We start from the raw sequence: 15,254 nt of genomic DNA on the forward strand, positions 1-15,254 counted from the left end.
CTTCCTGGGAAATGCTGACTAGTGCTTTATTTGTTTTTGTTTTGTTTGAGGTCAGGTCACTGGATCCATTTTCCCAATTTTCTAAAAGCACTTTTGAAGGTTCTATTGTTTTTGCTTATCAAAGGAAGTCATTTTCATTACATGCTTCTATTGTAATGAATTGTATGTCAAAAAGAGCAGTCGGATAATTTTTATTTTCTTAACCAGAGACAAACAGGTTGTAAAAATTACTACCATCATGGCTCTTGAATTGTGGGTGTTCCTTTTAAATTTCGGTCAAAAGTTAATATTAATAGTCAGATGAATGATTGTCACATGGAAGAGCTGCCAAGCAGATAATACGTTTATAACTCTTAATTGAAAATTAATACATCCACATTTGTATTCCTAAATTGAAGAAAACGGCTGTTTTGGCTACTATAATGAGATACTGCATATTTCACATGCTGAATCTCGAAGGATGAACCATTCATTCCTGTCTGTTGGATATTTCGAGGCTTCGATATAACTGTAAAGACTAGGGTAGAAAATTCAGGCATAGTCAGAAGGATCCCATTTTCTTTTCGAGGGGTTGTAAGGTTCATAATTTTTCTTTTTTTGAGGAAGATTAGCCCTGAGCTAACGTCTGCTGCCAATCCTTCTCTTTTTGCTGAGGAAGACTGGCCCTGAGCTAACATCCATGCCCATCTTCCTCCATTTTATATGTGGGATGCCTGCCACAGCATGGCTTGCCAAGCAGTGCCATGTCTGCACCCGGGATCTGAACCGTGAAACCCGGGCTGCCAAAGCGGAACGTGCATACTTAACTGCTGCACCACCGGGCGGGCCCCATGCTTCATAAATATTAATCAGCCTTCCATTTGACCAACTTGCTGAACTTTTCTCCAACAGCCTGAATTATTGGCCTCAATTCTTTCACATCCCTAGTAGCATTATAGATTCACACCTTTGCCATGACCTCATATAGGTGGAAAGTATTTCCCCATCTCCTGACTTTGGGCTTGGCCACGTGACATGCCTTGGCTAATGGAATTTAAGCAAATATGAGAAGGGCAGAGATTTGAAATGTGTTGGTTGTGCTTCTGTCATTGCCCTGAGAAGCTGCCGCCCCTTCAGCCTGTGTCTCAAAATGTGTTACAGCGGGCAGACCCAAAGTGGACCTGCAGCCTGGAGATAAGCACAGTCAAGCCAAGCCTAGCCAAGCTCAGCCAGACCCACTAAACTGCGGACCCATGAGTAAATAAATATTTGTTATTAGCCACTGAAATTTTTTGGGTGCTTATTATGTAGCAAAATTGACTGATACATCCTATAAACTGAAATGTGGTTCATAAGCAATACAACGTAGGTAAGTTCCGCTGAATCAATATTCATCAAGTAAAAGAACAGACCAAATGGTTAGAAAGTTATCAAATTCTCATAACAAAGTTCATATTCATGCCAGGTACCAGGATTAGGCGGCAATACTTGGCTGGAGGCAAAGGTTAGAAATAAAAAAGCGAAGCACTAGTCAAGTTTAACCCACTAGGTCATATGTCCAGGTTTTCAAGCAGACTGTTCTAGACTTTGATATTTGAAAGCAGCCCGCTGTGAATATGCTAAAGACTGTGAATTCTGCAGTCTTTGGAACACCTGCAAAATGCTAAGCTCAAGTTTAAAACAAAATTGGATTCTCAAACAGACTCTTGTACCGAAGGGACTAAGTCCTCTTGTCTAGAAAGGGACAAGGAAGCGATAAGGTACCTTTTGGCATTTCTGTCAGTTAATGTTTCCAAAGAGTGGTGAACCTGGCTCTCGCCTGTCGTTTAGTCGTCTACAGATTCCTTCTCAAGTATGACCACTGCTAACGGTGGAAACTACATTTCACCTCCAGCCACCACAGCTAATTTGAGGAGAATTTAAGAGACAAGCTTTTGCAGTCAAAGTTCCCATTTCATGAGCCTCTCCAACTGTTTCCTCTGCTTCTTATATAATCTCTGAAGTTGAAGGACAGCTTCCTAGCAGTAATATGGGAAGAGTAAAAGGAGACCGAGGGAGAAATTTATGAATTTCTTAATATCAAAATTCTTGAAACACAGTACCTTTTTGTTTTACCTTGAAGGCTGATTAGATTGACGTGTTTTATTTTTTATTTTAATTTTTTGGGGAAGGTGATGGATATGTGTATTAGCTTGATTGCAGTGATGGTTTCAGGGTGTATGTATACATTAAACTTATTAAATTGTACATTTTAAATATTGTACAGTTTACCACAACTAGAAGGACCCACAACTAAAATATACAACTATGTACTGGGGGAGTTTGGGGAGAAGAAGCAGAAAGAAAAAGTAAAAATAGATTGGCAACAGTTGAAAAAAATATTGTACAGTTTATTGTATTTCAATCTCACCTCAATAAAGGTACTAATAATTACCAAGCGCCTCAAAATAAACCATGCTAAAGAAGGGCAAAGCCTCTATACACAAAATTTTAGTATGTTGTCATGAGACATTTAGGTAGATCTTTATTTAGATCTTTATTTAGATGAAGGAAGCTACCATAGTCCTAGATTAGACAACTCAATATTGTAAAGATGTAGACTGATGTATTTTATTTTTTATTTTTATTTTTTTTATTTGAGGAAGATTAGCCCTGAGCTAACATCTGCTGCCAATCCTCCTCTTTTTTTGCTGAGGAAGACTGACCCTGAGCTAACATCCGTGCCCACCTTCCTCTACTTTATATGCGGGACGCCTGCCACAGCATGGCTTGCCAAGTGGTGCCATGTCCACACCCGGGATCCGAACCAGCGAACCCCAGGCTGCCGAAGCAGAACGTGCACACTTAACCGCTGCGCCACCAGGCCGGCCCCGTAGACTGATGTATTTTAAAATGGTCATCTCCAGTGACTTAATTTTCCTCATCTGATAAGTTGATTCAACGATTTCTCAGATATCATTTTCAGCCCTGTGATTCCATGATCTATGGATACTGCAGTTCCAAGCTTCAAGAGAACACCTATACTAAAAGTTCAAAACAGAACCAAAGGACTAGCAGCTACCATCACATTTTTGAGCAAGTCTGAAGTGAAAGAATTCTTCTCCTTGTCTAGAGAGTCATTTCAATAGGATGGTAGATGTATGTTCTATATAGTCTTCCGACCAAACAGGCATGTGAATTTTAAAGACTAAAGATTAAAAAGAGAGCTGTGATGGGTTGACATTTTTCTCCAAAGTTTAAATAGTTCACCAGTCATAGCTTTAAATAGTGGTGAATAATGCAATTAAAGAGAGCATACAGGGAAAGGAATGAGTTGAAAAATCGAGGCCCACTGGGCATCATCAAATCTGGTTCCCGTCAGCCTTTGGTGGCTAGCGGTGGGGCTAATATGCAGTCATTAATAAAAGTTGCATTTTAGGGGCTTTCCAACACGTTGCTTCTAAGGAAAGCATTTATGTGAGAAGACTAAAACTGCTTTTTATAATTGCTTGTTATACTGATGTGAAGGTTAGTTAAAATGGTAAAGCAGAATGAATACTTTGTTTAGACTACATTCAAGAAATGTTATTGAGAGATGAGTAAAAGGACAAATCTAGGTAGCCAAAAAACGACGAAGCGGTTAGATGGTCCCCTCAGCCAAGGGCCCTAGGCCCCTTTGTGCAGGTTTGGAAATGATTAAACCTAACTGGCAGCTTGTAGCCCCAGGGGCGGCTGGCCCACCAGACTTGGATTCTTTCTCAGATCATGTTCCGCTATGCCTACGTCCTTCAGTACACCATGGTTTTCACAAGAAACTTAAGTTGTTGTGCACTCCATCATTCCCATTACTCTGAAACTTCAGCAAGCTCAAATTACCATCTGAACTTAAATACACAGATTGAATTCAAAGAACATGAAGAAATGTGCTGATAACCTAACAAAAACTATTGCTAGACTCCTAAAATAAATACTAAGAGAAACATGGCTAATTCACAAATTTTTTTTCAGTTTGAAAATTCATATCTTCATTGATCTTCACAAAGAAACCTTTTTCCTAGATTAATGAGAAAGTACTATAAACTCAATTTTAATTCTTTGGACATGGATGGATGATATTTTATGAGGTTAAAAAATAGAATCATTTGCTAGGCTTTATCAATAGCCTAGTACATTAAAATATCTGTATTTCTTGCTCTAAATGAATCATTTAAAATATATCTGAATTGACTGTATCACTTGAGATCTTAAAGTGAGCAATAAATATGGTATTATCAGGCACAGGTACTTTAGGTACCTAACATTATTTAGAAAATACATGGCTAAAACACATTAGCTAAAACCACCATAGTTAAGAAACAAATCCTTGAAAACAGACTAGATATTTTACTAGTTGAATGGAGTAGCAAAGAATGGATGTCGATGATGTGGTTTTACGAAGAAGAAACTTCAGAAAATAAAGTTTTAAAAGCTTTGCTTTAAACAAAACAAAAAGCAAAGCATGTAGCTTGGTTGAAGGAACATAAAAAATATTTAAATGAGGAACACTCAAACAAAACTGTTTTGCAAATGACATAGGTTGATAAGTTGATCTTACCAATAACCATTCTGTCATAGCTTTGGTTAGAAATCAGAAAGAAACATAAATAACACGCAATGCACACTGATTATAAGTGAGTTAGATAAGAGGACTTCTACTGTTAGAATATTATATGCAGTATCACAACACAGTTGCTTTAGTTATAAAAGTAAAATTATATGTATATCCTACCTGAGAATACAAGACCAATGGCCAATATATTCCTCTTCATAGGATCACTGAACTAAACCTACGGCTTTCATTTATTTTTACTAAATTTTCTACTCAATGATTCAAGAATTTAGCTTTCTTATTTTCCCACCAAACAATCAGTATATATTGATTGGAAGTATTGTGAAACTGTTCCGTGAAACTAAACTGCATTTTGACTTATTTGTATCAATTGTTTGTTTGAAACTTGCTCTTAAGGTGGGAAAATGCTTTCTTCCATTTTAATTTACGACCTCCCAGGTCAGTAACTTTCCTTTTCATGGGTACAAAAATATTTTGAAGAACTCTGGTATATAAATCTCTGGAAGAGAGCATTCACAAATGAATTCTGATCAACAGCTTGCTTACGTTTCCCAATCAGCTGTGCAGACTGAGCATTTTCACAGCTCCAGTCATTTTATGAAGATGATTCAGAATTAATCAGTCTTACTGCCACTTTCATTATTTATATATTCACAGCATTGACCGATTTCATTCTCTTCCCACTCTACTCCTCTTCTACCGGAATAACATTCACGACATGGAACAGGGAGCAGCAAGACGCATCGTCTGACCTTCCCTCTTTAAGGCATGACTCAGCTAATCCTGAGAATCCATGAACAATAATGCGGGCTATACAGCTCCACATCCAACTTCCTTTTATGTCTTCAAGTGCTTTCTCTAGAATATGAAGCCCTCTTAATTCTTCAGACCACAACGTAGTAGTAACTGTGACTGGAATAATACGGAAGTATTAGTTATGGCTGCAGCTGCTATAAATACTGGAATAAAATTCCCCTAGGAACAATGACACCAGGAAGCCTTGCAGAGGACCCATCTCCCAGAATTTTGAGCAATCACACTCGTTGTGACATTTTAGAATGCATTGCCTCTTCTCCTGGGATTACTAGAAATTACAGCCGTACCTAAGTCACCTAGCAATAGTTTATGCCACTAATTCATTTTAAAGATATATTAACAGTAATCTTTTCAAATGTCTCTGTGAATTGATTAGACAATGTCTCTTGGAAGCCTCAAATTTGATTTGGTCAAAATGGCAGGGGAAGTTAATGTGATTCTCTTGTGTCATTTCCCTAAGTTCAGAAAGGTAAAGAAACACTAGTTTAAAAACAGACATGTCTAATAATAAATGAAGCCTGAATATATAAAGAGAGTGTTGTCAAGACCAAGCCATTGCCTGGTTGTCTTCAGCTGACTATTTTTACACAGACATAGACAGCATGACTTAGATCCAGGCACCAAACACGAAGAAATACTGAACAATCCAACTATTCAAAAGGCGTGCAAAAAGTATTATTTCAAAAGTCTCTTCACATAATATTCTTGTTTTGAAGATTATAGCTTTTAAACATTTAATTAAGTAGATCCATGGGTTCAGTTTTAATGATTATGCCAACAAGACGGAAACATAATAAGTCCATGTCAATTTTAGAAGTATTTCTAACGTTATAGAACAAATTGGAAAGGAATTTCACATATAATTATCTTTATGAAGACAAGCCACAGAGCAATTAACACAGCTCTGATTCCATATCACCACAAGGGTTAAACCAGATGGTAATGTTCATTATTTTTCTCTCTCTCACAAAACCAAATATCACTCACTTTCTCCTGGGAATGCATGATGTATTAAAATGAAACATATTATTAAGCAATTCTTTGATGTAAGGAGGTTTTTATCCAGTCAAGATTGGTGGGGTTTCTGACCATGACAAATGTTACTTACAAATAATTAACAGAAACAAAACAATATATTTATGATGTATAAGCTCAATATAATGACATCACCAGAAGGAAAGATGTAATTATTTAAAAATTTATGTTTACCAGCGAACCATTAAAATGAATATATAGGTTTCATACTTTTACCACAATGATGGCTGATATTATTAATTTTCAATAGGTATTCAGGAAAACCAAAAGCATAGTTGCTGTTTTAACTAGCTATTGTCACAATAATGTAGAGTAATGCATTATGGTTTCAGACAACAGTCATTTGTTCTCCCGGATGTTCATGGCCAGTGCGCCCTGCTATACGTTTCTCTCAGCCGCTTTCTGAGATTAGCAGCCTAGATGGGGCCTGTTCTCTTATACATATGGTAGAACCACAAACAGGAAAATGCAAGGCCTCCTAAAGCCTAGGCTTCAAGCTAGCACACTCTCACTTCTGCTCTCTTATCGTTTGCTACAGAAAATCACGTGGCTAAACCCTAAGGCCAGGTCTGGGAGGTACACTCTATCTATGGTAAGCAGGCAACGTCAAGGTCGTGAGTGCAGAAAGGGAGGAAGACCTAGAGTTAACCATTCAATCTACTACAACTATAGAACAGTTTCTTTAAAGCAGATAATATACGGCAGAACATGAGAATCATGTGTACTTACTTATATCTCTGACTTAGTTCTTCAGGGTGTAATTTTTGCTACATATTTACCTGTGCTTGATGACTGCTCTGTATTATTATTAATATCATCAGTGATTAACCTGCTACTAGACTTAAGAAATATATAACCCTACTCCCTCTTTATTCAGTTTCTTGTATAAAGAATTCAAACACGTATTTTATTTGGAGCAATCCTTTAGCAGTGTTCTGTGAGTACAGATTGATGCAATTTCTAGTACAGGGAGCAGAGCATGCCATTTAAGTCACATGTCCTGTCTTACCCAACTCTGGAGTTACGTTTTTGAAAAGAATATATTATATGAGAATAAATATACGCCACTGCCCTTAAGGAGTTTGGGTAAATTTCTTTTCTTTTCTACTACCATAGAAAAGAAAATATCTCACATCATGAGAACCAGTCACTTCCTGTGAGAAGGCCTGCAGCAAAGGGGCTTCTCAATCAGACACCATGTAGCAAATTATTCTCTTGTTGTTTGTGTGCACGTGTGTGTATTGTTTCTCCTCTTAGAATTCTCATTTTTTTCCATCTTGTCTTCCAAATTCTTGTTTTGCTGGTGGTGTTCCATTTTTGCAAACAGAGAAGTAAAGAGGAACGTGTTTGAAAACCTGCTCAGAGAATGAATTTCAATTTGGCTCCTCCATTAGAGACCTAATTTGCTTTCGATGTGCAATTTTGGCGCGATCAATGTTGCATAGATTATTGGATTTCAACTCCTATGCCTCCACCTAAACTCATTCTGAGATTCTTACATGGCAGGTCAATTGTCTGAGTTTTACTTAGCCTAAATTCTGCCACGACTTATCTCAGACTTCTTGGTGTCATATTTGGTGAAGCAGGAGAACTTTCTGCCATATTTCCTTTTCCTTTGTTTTACTAAGCCAGAGTAGGCCTTTCTCCCTTTGCTTGACGAACTTTACAGAATAAGAAAGCATGTGGTTTATATTTTCTTCTTGTTTGTTCTCTCTCTCTCTTTCTGTTACATCAACTAATTATTTTCTATTTTAATCACATTAACTAAAAATATTTTATATGCAAAAAAATATAGAGATTAGAGGAACAAAATTCAAATAAGTAAAACACCAACAAATACCTATTCAGAATACAATCTTTGCTTGAATTAACCAAAGATGACAAACTTTATTTCTTGAGCCGATACACAAAAGAAAAATAAATACGATGTTACAGGTGCAAAACTATTTATTCAAGACAAATGTGGTTAGGACCTCACTGATTGGTTAGTAAAATATAGCTGAAGAGGTTATGACTTTCTAAGGATACTTCGATAATCCATCCACCATCAAGAGTACGTGGTAACTAGGTGACCACTCTACTTCACTTTTTTTTCCTTTTTGGTGAGGAAGATTGACCCTGAGCTAACTTCTGTGCCAGTCTTCCTCTACTTTGTATGCAGGACACTGCCACAGCATGGCTTGATGAGCTGTGTGTAGGTCCGTGCCCGGGATCTGAACCTGCAAACCCTGGGCTGGCAAAGCAGATCACGCAGCTTAACCACTACTCCACCAGGCCAGCCCCCTACTTCACTTTTTATCTTATATATAGTCCCAGTCAGAATCTGTTGTAGTACTGTAAACACACACACACACACACACACACACACACACATCCCCCAAATCAAAGCAAAACAAAAACCTTTTTCCCCTTCTTAACTTTACTTTTGAGAAATTGATCATAACGTAGATCCTGTTTAAGAAAATGCATTTCTGTGAAAGAAAGGATTCCCTAAACCAAGCCTGAGACATAATTATGAAAAATTCAGCCAATAATACAATTGATTTAAGATACAGGAATCAACCTGAGAAAAGAAACTTTCCTTCTGATACTGTAATTAGGTCATGTTAGGCTAAGTTATAATTTAATGTCATGAGCCATTAGATCATAACATTAAATTAATGATCATGGCTCAGATGCAGGCACGGGCAGTTTTATATAACATGCAAAGGGAAAAAAACCGAAAATGGTAATGTAAATCTTCGGTACCATCTGGCTTATCTTTTTCCCCATGCCTCTCCAAAACAGTGGGAGGAATAAACAATACTACTCCTGATTGGCGAGGCTATGGAGATGAGGATACCAAATGAAAAATTCTCCAACACAAGCAGAAAGTCTAGCATTTTCTTTCTTTTCCTCCTGCATAAGCACAGAGAATCTGCCTGGCAGAATCAAAATTTGTCAAATTTTCGAGCTGAAATGGCCTTAAGCGAGCATCTGGCCCACTGGTTCTCAAATTTAAACGGGCACAAGAACCACCTGGGGGCTCTTTAAATATGCAGATTCCCCGGCCCATCCCTCAAGAGTAAGCTTCTGACACTGCGTTTTTAATAAACTTTCCAAGTAAACACGATGCAGGTTGTGAACCTGGAGAAACAGTTCTTTTGTCTAGCTCCATCAGTTCCCAGAAGCTAAACGTGGGATCCCCCTGGCCACTGATGTCCCCAAGGTGACAAAGGTTACTGGTCGGAATCAGAACCCAGATTTCTTGACCTATAAATAAGACTTTGCCCTCTCTGATACCGTACCACTTCCATAAAAAGTCCCTCAAAAAGTCTGTTAGTTCGTGTGTTTTTCTTCTTTACTGTGACAAAATATATGTAACATAAGACTTACTCTTAACCATTATTTATTTTCTTTTTAAAGATCTAATTGGTTTTATTCAGTGATTCATCAGTCAGGCAGCATCCGATCTAGCAAGTAGAAAGGAGCTCCCTGAACCATTTGTAAATGTACAGGTCAGTGGCATTAAGTACATTCACATTGTTGTACAGTCATCACCACCAGCCATCTCCACAACTTTTTTGTCTTCCCAAACTGAAAGTCAGGTACCTGTTAAGCAATAAATCCTCAATCTCCTTAACCCTAGCCCCTGGCAACTACTATTCGACTTTCTGTCTCTATGAATTTAACTATTCTAGGGACCTCATATAAGTGGAATTATACAATATTTATCCTTCTGTGTCTGGCTTATTTCACTTAGCATAATGTCTTCAAGATTCATCCATTCTAGCTCATGTTTTGATTTGCTGAATTCTTTTAAGTGCTTGCTCAAGATGATATTCTGGCCCTTTAAGAAATGAGGGTCCATCATTTGTCCAGCTTCAATAGATGGCTGCTAAACGAGAGAAAGAATTCAGAAAGGGCAGTCCCGGGTGAGTGAAATAGATAGAGCCTGGAGGCAGGCACGGAGATGTGAAATGCATTTTCTGCCTAGTTGAAAGTGACTTGAAAAGAAAAAGTAATGAGAAACATGAGAGAGAGGAAGAGAAAGACGGAGAAAGACGCATTAAGAGAATGATAGGAGGGATGGATTAAACCGAGAAAAACTAAGACCTCCTTAACGCTACCTTGTGCCCAGGTTAGCAGAGCTATGCGAATGAGGTTATTAACAGGTATACTCTAAAAATCAGTTGATACACACTGATGTGTATTAAAATACCTTGGGGCAAACATTAGAGAAAAAAAGCAAATAGGGAAGTAAAAATGTAAGCATTCGTCTTGCTATTTGAGAGATACTTCGTTGCATTTAAGGTTTATTTTTGTTTTATAGAGTTACTATCATGAGTCTTTTACAGCTTTTAAGCAAGGAGGAAAGTTATTTATGTACTGTTGTAGAAAAACTCCTTAAATTTTTTAAAACATCAGTATACTGGTTTATATCTCATTTTTTACTTGGGGGCAAGGCCAGGTAATGCTTCTGAGAGAAGGGGGTTTTCACCAAGACTTGAAGCATGAGTAGGAGTTAGCTGGGTAGACGAGGAGAGAAAGGGTATTCTGGGCAAAGGAAACCTCTTCTCTTGACCTGGATAATGCCCAGTTGCTGTTTAATATTTAGCCCAGCGTCTTTTACAAGAAGCTTTCTATGGCAGTTTAACAATGTGGTCCCCAAACTTGAGACCCTTCCATGGAAAGGTGGAGTTTATGTGCCATCCCCTTGAATCTGGGCTCTGTGACTGCCTAACCAATAGAATATGGCAGAAGCAAAATTATGCTAGTTTCCGGGCCAGGCCTTAAGAAGCTGGCAGCTTCAAATTCTCGTCCCTTGGGATGGTTGCTCTTGGGACCAAGCGATTATGCCGTGAAAAAGTCCAAACTGCCCAGTGGAGAGGCCCACGGGAAGAGGAACTGACAGCTGGCACCAATTTGCCAGGCATGTGAGTGAGCCCACTTGGAACTGGATCCTGCAGTGGCCAGTCAACCTACCCCAACTGACATCACGAGGCGCAGAGACAAGCAGCCCCCATTGAACCTTGCCTGAATTGTAGATTCATGTGTAAGACAAGTCACTGTTATTGTTCTAAGCTGTTAAGTTTTGGGCGTTTGTTATGCAGCAAAAGTTCACCAAAATTCTTAGCTGATGCTCCCCATAAGGTGTGCAGGAGGTGCCCCCTCCTCTAGGAGACCAAAGGACTCTGCACTCACCTTAATTATGCCCTTTACCTCCTTGTCTAGAGCTCCCTGCCCTCCTCCCCCAAGTCCCACCACTATCAATTTCTCTCTGGGGCCAAGTACGGCTCTTACCAACCTTTGGATCCTCAAACCTCTTTACTGTTCTATGGCAGATTCCACTCCTCAATGGCTGTCATTAAAAGTCACATTCAGGAATCCACTCAAAAAGTATGTTTCTACTATGTGTATACATTGCGTGAATAACAAGATTTCTTTTAGGTCTTGCATGGGAAATGAATTTAGAGTTCTCTAATCAATCCAATGGTTGCATCCAAATAATGACAATTGTTTTCTACTCCAAAACAGAAAATTTCAACACTGTCCTATAGTAGGCAAAAATGCTCTCTATACTCATTTCAGTTTTCAAAACTGCAATGTACAACAGTTTCCCAACCATTTGTGAAACTAATGTAACTGAAAATAGGATTTATGGAGTAAATCATTGAGAAGAATGCCTGGTCAAGCAGTTCATAAATATCCAGGTCTCATTCCATTTGGGGCCACAGCCTTGAACTGAATCCAATATTGAATTGTTGACTTGAGAGCAAAGGATTGGGGTGAAATGTGGTTGGCTCCCGAGAGCAGGTGAAATGCTGCTTTCTGCAGAGAATAACTTTTTCTGCAACACCTGAGGAATAATATATTTTAAAAGGTGTTGGAAGTAAATAGAAATTAGAGAGGAAAACTGAAATCTTGAGAGAATTTAAAGATTATGTTTATAATGGCTCAGATCGTTGTAAGTTATAATAATATTGAATAGTCAACTTGCTAACAGACCTCTCAAGGACAACCATGGATGCAGGAACAAACAAAAGTAATTTGTTGCTTTCTCACTATCAGGAAATAGACATTCTTCCATCTAGACTAATACGATCTCCAGCGAGGAATGATTTATTTCTCTTGCATTATGAAACTCTCTTTCATAACCAGGTATAACGGCTTCTTTTACCTCTACAGGGAATGGCTGATTTATGCATAGACCTTTGTTCAATAACCTTTCTTCAAAGACTGATGTTGTTAAAAATGAAAAAAATGTGAACTTTTTGACATCTTATTTTAACGTAATTTAGAAAACCATGTAAACTGCAAATGGACCCCATGTGGCATGAAAATCACATGCTGATAATCTAAATTATTTTGAATACTATTAGTCTTTGACTATTACTTGAAATGTTTTTATTATCAGAATTATGAAAGGCACAAGAGATATACCAGCTAAGTTCGTTTAAAAAGTAATTTGTAAATGCAAGACTGAAGATTCTTTTATTTGATCCCCCCAAGTCACACGTTCAGAATTTTCCAACAGGAAGGGGGGGGCATTGCTACCAACCACATAAAGGAATATAATTTTTTTTTTGCCTAGAAAGTCTGCTCTCAAAGACCACTAACCCTCAAAAAATCTTTGAGGTTGGAGGATGGGGGAAGGAGAAAGTGATGAAAAATTCTTTGACTTTTTCTGTGGTCGAACATTTCCTGACCTTTTCTATTCTTGTTTGGAGAAGAGGCCTGAAATTATATAGATCTTGTCCAGGTTCTGATGGAGATCAAAGAAAGCAAGTGAATAATCCCAGCCTTCTCATTGTCTTCAGTGCTACCGCCTCATAGGATGCATTGAACCAATTTTATTAACAGTTATTGATGTGGCTTCCAATGTTGGTCGGATTGTTTGGAAAAATAAACTGTTTTTACCAAAGTGTGTTTCAGGGAATCTCAACATCTGGTGTCTGGCTGAAAGAAAGGGCAGCAAGTCAATTTATTTCCCCAAAAGAGGTCATTATGAAAGATAAAATAGCTCTTTCTAATTTTCAGTGTAGTATGCTTACAATGGGGGTCTTAAGGTTTGCTTGTGTCTGAAGACTTTAAAGAGCTTTTCAAACATGAGCTAATATTGACATTTAAGAACTAAAATCTCTTGAAGAATATTAATCTTTTCTTGGTTGGAAAAGACAAAGGTTTTTTTTTCTTTAATCAGAGCTTCAACACTCATGGTAGCCAGTATTGCCAGCAGAGTTTCATTACTTCATTCATTTTTTATTAAGTAGTTTTTCACTCAGATAAAATGAGGATTGTGTTCTTAAGGAGTCTATAGTGAAATAAATAATACAAAAGTTTATAAATATATACACACATACATACACACACCCCTCATAATAGTAATAACATGATACTAGCTATGTTTACTGGTTGCTTACTATGTGTCAAATACTCTTTTATGCACTTCACATATATTAATTCGTATCACCCCCATAACAACCTGAGGAGGTAGATGTTATCATTACCCCTGCCTTATAGCTGTGTAAACTGAGGGCAATTAAGAAATGTGTCCATGGTCAGTAAGTACCAGAATCACGCTTTAACCTAGGCAGTCAGGCTTCAAAGTCCACAATATTAAACACTATCTCCTCCAGCCTCTCTAATACAGTATACAAAGCACTAAACATCATTTAAAGTGCAGAGAAATGCCTACAGGAACTGAGAGGGAGACAAGATGTTTTCCAGCTTGGGGGCTCAGGGAACAAGGGAGGATTTGCAAATGGCTTTCCTTGAGAAGTAGGCAGCATCTGGGTAAACTGAGTTGAGGAAAAGGAAGCTCATAAGAAGAAACAAGGTCATCAAAAGACACACAAGTAGGCTGGCTAGCTGTACATTTTAGTAGGAGTTGAAGGTATATGGAGAGGAAAATTAAGAAGTAGGATTAGAAGTTGAGATCGGGGGCCAATCGTGGAGGGTCCAGTGAAGGAATTTGTAGAATATTCTGAAGGCTTTGAGAAGTCATAAAAGATGTTCAAACAGAGGAATAATATATTCTTTCATTCATTCATTTGACAAATATTGAGCACCTATCATGTGCCAAGCAGTGTCTTGCACAATGGGAATATACAAGTGAATAAAGTAGATGAAATCCCTGCCCTCATGGAATTTATAATCTAGTTACAATCTAAGCTATGCTTTAGGAAGCTTAATTGGAAATGGCAATCTGCAGGTTGGATGGGAGCAATGCGGTGGGCAGGAAGGAGTGGTGGAAGGTAAAAGGTAATAAGAGCATGAATTAGAGCAGTGGTAAGGGGACTGGAGAGAAAGGAATGGGTGCAAAGGATTAGGGATGTAAATCAATCGATCTTGAAAATGAACTAGAAAGCAAGGCAAGTGAGAAGGAGATGTAGAAATGACTATTTGGTTTGAAATTTCTGAGACTGAAAAGATGGTGAGGTGATGAATGGCAAGACAGGAGATGAAGACTTGGTATAAAAGATATGGCCTGTTTGGATCATATGAAGTTTATGATGTCTGTGAGACATTTGAATAAGAAATGGCCCACATACAGTAAGAAATATGGGACTGTTACTGGAAAGATAAAAAATCTTAAATCATTGGATTAAAGGAGATGGACAAAAGATTGTTTCTGGTCTAACACCTAGCACACAACCTACACTTAGTAACTACTGATCGACTATTGAATGAAGAGAATGAGATTAATGAAGACAGAAAAGAGAGCCCAGAATAGGTCCTCAGATAACGAAAGAGGAAAGAATGAAACGTTAGACAAGTAGGAGAAAATTAGTAGAATACAGCACCCCAGCAAGTCAAAAGGTGAGGAATTTTCCAGAAGACTGTGGTGGGCAAC

The 15,254-nt window shown here is 38.0% G+C and overlaps 1 protein-coding gene across 12 annotated transcripts in view; it reads right to left on the reverse strand.

Annotated features, from left to right (window-relative positions):
- DMD (dystrophin) overlaps positions 1-15,254 on the reverse strand; it is a 2,265,680-nt gene that overhangs the window by 442,793 nt on the left and 1,807,633 nt on the right. The window lies entirely within an intron of this gene.

This window comes from Equus asinus, chromosome X (assembly GCF_041296235.1).
Source record: "Equus asinus isolate D_3611 breed Donkey chromosome X, EquAss-T2T_v2, whole genome shotgun sequence".
Lineage (NCBI taxonomy): Eukaryota > Metazoa > Chordata > Mammalia > Perissodactyla > Equidae > Equus > Equus asinus.